Source organism: Adiantum capillus-veneris, chromosome 23 (genome assembly GCF_014529385.1).
Source record: "Adiantum capillus-veneris isolate H3 chromosome 23, ASM1452938v2, whole genome shotgun sequence".
Taxonomy (NCBI): domain Eukaryota; kingdom Viridiplantae; phylum Streptophyta; class Polypodiopsida; order Polypodiales; family Pteridaceae; genus Adiantum; species Adiantum capillus-veneris.
The window spans coordinates 130,660,064-130,664,032 of NC_140953.1; positions in this window are offsets into that span (position 1 = coordinate 130,660,064).

A 3,969-nucleotide genomic window follows, 5' to 3' on the forward strand; every position below is an offset into this window, starting at 1 on the left:
AGATGTGAGTAGATCATGACTGGAGATGTTTGATCCAATAGGCTATATGTATTATCTTTTCCTTTGATTTTGCCATAGTAGAAGCCTTCAACAACCTTCGCTCCTCTAACAATCTTGACTGCAAACTTATCGCCAATGGACATTATTCCACATAACATTTCAGGGCATCCTTCATACAGTGGCAGGTTAGAAACTTGGATCATTAGCATACAATTTAAATATCCATCATCCTCCTCATCATCCTCTTCGTCATCCCTTCCTGTATTATCAGACTCTGCTAGTGGTTTGATGGAAATATATTTTCATTCTTCTATGTGCATTCTATTTTTGTATCTTCTCAATAGTCCACTTATACATGGATCACAAAAGCATGAAAGTGTTTAAAAGTGTACGGTGCATGGGTTGTCCTTTGAATACCCCTCAACACAATGAAACAAGTGGGAGCCCATGATGCACTCACAGGTCCCACTAGAGATGTGCTCAGAGTCCCACTCGATATTCGGTTGCACATCATCCACACCAATAAGCCAAAAGACTCTCTATGTACTACACTTGTAAGACTGTTCTCTTGTTAAAAAGTTGCATTTAAAAAGTTGACCACATTGGCCGCACACTTCATAGGCAAGCCATCTGGTTTCAATTCCTCATGCATCAAGATCTATTGATGTTTGCCCTTGCCCCATCATGCATCAAGATCTATTGGTGTTTGCCCTTGCCCCATCATGCTCTCCTTTTCCATGGCCGGATGTTTAATAAGTTATGCATCATTTGCAAGCCTGCCACAACTTGCCACAAAATAGTATGGTCTACGAGCTTTGAATTGTGAAGCAACACCATCGAACCACACCCTGTGGTGAGTTGCAAACAATGTCCATGCTGTTTCAACCACTTGTCATGAAGCATGAAACAATGTTGTACAAACAATGCATCAGGTGCAAGCAGCACCATCTGACCACATCGACCGCACACTTCATAGGCCAGCCATCTGGTTTCAATTCCTCGTGCATCAAGGTTCTATTGATGACTTCCCTTGCCCCATCATGCTCTCCTTTTCAATGGCTGGATGCTAAGAAGTTATGCATCATGTGCAAGCGTGTCAATTGATAGTACCTGGCCACAAAATAGTACGTTCTACGGGCTTTGAATTGTGAATCAGCACCATCTGACCACACCCAATTGTGGTGCAAACAATGTTCATGTTGTTTCAACCACTTGTCACATGAAGCATGAAACAATGTTGTACAAACAATGTATCATGCTGCCTGTCATCTGATATGTAGAAGTGTAGTGTCTTTTGAGCATCACCTGCTGCATTTCTTACATAAGTGATGAGCACAAGTGTTGACTTGAGTAGACCATCAATGCATTGAGTGAATCTCATTCTAATTTTAAAAGAATAATTCTCTGCAATGTCAATAACTGAAATGACAACATTGCTAAGAAACTTGAGCAAACAATCCTTGAGTTGTTGGGCTTGCAAGCGAAGACAAAGCTGTGCTTGATGAAGCTTGTGAGGTGGGCTCAAAATAGGCTCTAAAAAAATTACTCTTTTCATTTGTTGCCAAATCAAGTCCTTTCTCTTCTTCTCACTCCAACCTGCATCAACCTATCCTGTTCCAACATCCATGAAAACCTTCACAGACACCTCCTTGTTATCCTCTGCTATCTCATTGGGACAAAATTTCAACTTATGTACACCACATTTGGAGCAATCCCCCATCAAGCATTTCTTGGCAGTGTATTCACTATTTGTAGTCTTTGGGCACATGATGGATTCCCACATACTTGTGATGTGCTAACATATTGCTTGGTTTGAAAAACACTTTCCTATATCATCACTTCTACAACATATGGAGCAAGTGCAAAGGTGACCTTTCCCGTGATGCCCAAACTTGTTTTGCCGCATCTAATTAAAATCCTCTTTGAAATAGAGCATCTGCACATGGGATACATAGCAACAAGTATACCTCTCTTTCAACTTTCAGACAAAGTATGGCTTTAAGGCCTCAAAGCATCTAAGAAACACTCCCATTGTAGGGTGAGCCTTCTTGAATCTTTGGTATAGCTCAACCTATGGAACCAAAACAAAGAAGGTTAGAAAATTTCAACTTCATGCAAATGGTAAAATTCCACTTATGTAGTAGTGCCAAAAGTGGCTCCAGACAATACCAAATATGGTACTGTAGAACCATCTTTGGTAGTCTACCAAACTTTAAAAATCCAGAGTACCAAAATATCTTGTTGGGTAACCAAAATGGTTCATTTCTACCTTTTTTGGTACAATATAGAACACAATACATAGCAATACACAACAAAATGGGTTCTTTCATATTTGGTATTGTCTATAGGCTTTGGTACTATGTACAACCATTGGCATGTAGGAGAGTACCGGATTGGGTAGTTCAAAGATGCTTGGGTACTAGTCATGAAACCTTTGGTATATAATAGACTATTTTAACATTTGGTACTCTCGTTAGGCTTTTGGTACTATGTACAATCATTGGCATACAAGAGAGTACTAAATTGGATTGTTTTTTGTACTATCTTTACACACCCACTGTCATATAGCAGACTACCAAATTTGGTATTGTCGTGACAAGATCAGCCTTAAGGATTACCAAACAAGTTACAATTGCTAAGAGTTGTTGGTACCTGAAAGTCATCAAGTAGATGCACAAGATGTTTGACGACATTTTTCCTTTCAATTTTCTTTTTTCATATGTCCTTCTTGCTAGGTGAAAATCTGGTCTCTAATGTCCAAAAGGCATACACCAAATCTCTTGTTTTATTGGTGAGAACGGTTCCTTGAGGCAATTGTCTCTCACATGCACTCAATGGCAACACTCCATCCTCATCTTTATTCTCCAACCTTGAACTTGCAGTAACTATCATTGTCAAAGAGTTTCTCTTCACAAAAAGCTCAATTGCTAAGTGCGGGACCTTAATTTGAGTCAAAGTGTTGCGAATACCCGATAGAACGGTCTCTTCAACATTGCTAAAATTTGATTTTTGCAGCTCATTTTTTTTTGGGTGGTCCAAGAGTTGCTGGAATATTTCCTTCTGTTCATTCCTTGACAATCCTAGTGTTTGCTTGTGCCAACATGCGCTAATATTCTTCCTTGTCCCACCTTTTGATAATCCATCTGCAAAAGAAGGATGTCTTTCTTTGCTTCTCTGTTCACGTTTCTTTGTAGCCCAATAGTTACAAAGAAAAGCCTGATTAGTGAGACCTCTGAATGGAAGTGCTAATGGGATGTCTTGGACCACCTTTTAGATCGTTGAAAGAGAGCAGTTGTGGATCACCCGAGCAATAATCTCCTGTAGTATTGTCCATTGGAGAGAGAGAGAGAGAGAGAGAGAGAGAGAGAGAGAGAGAGAGAGAGAGAGAGAGAGAGAGAGAGAGAGCTGACAATGGCTGTGGAGCTTCCTAGCCTTTGCTGCTTGCTCGCAATGGCTATCTGAGAGAGAGAGAGAGAGAGAGAGAGAGAGAGAGAGAGAGAGAGAGAGAGAGAGAGAGAGAGAGAGAGAGAGAGAGAGAGAGGTGTTGGAACCATAACCCCCTCTGGTCCCGCCATCACCCCCCACCTTTTCTCGAGAGTGGCATGTTTCAAAAGTTAGAAACGTCTTTAAAAATAAAGAAACATGTGGCCCCTCCCCATTTCCAATTAAAGGGTCCTCTATTTTTACACACATGAACCACCAAGACTATGTTGTGTCAATGATAGTCGTTTTTGTACCACCAAACCATGCTTTTAGCCCTTTATGGCTACAAGATCATGGTGACTCCATCGCTGCTCTGCTGGGTAGGGTGTTATTCATTCCAAAATTGTAGCATGTAAGGTCTGGCTTGGACATTCAGGTCTGCAAATATGAGCAAATATATCCCCAAGTATCTAGATTTGAGCATGGGTAGTATTGACGCATACCTAGAAGAATTAGCATTTGCGTCATTTCCAAAGTCTTGTTACA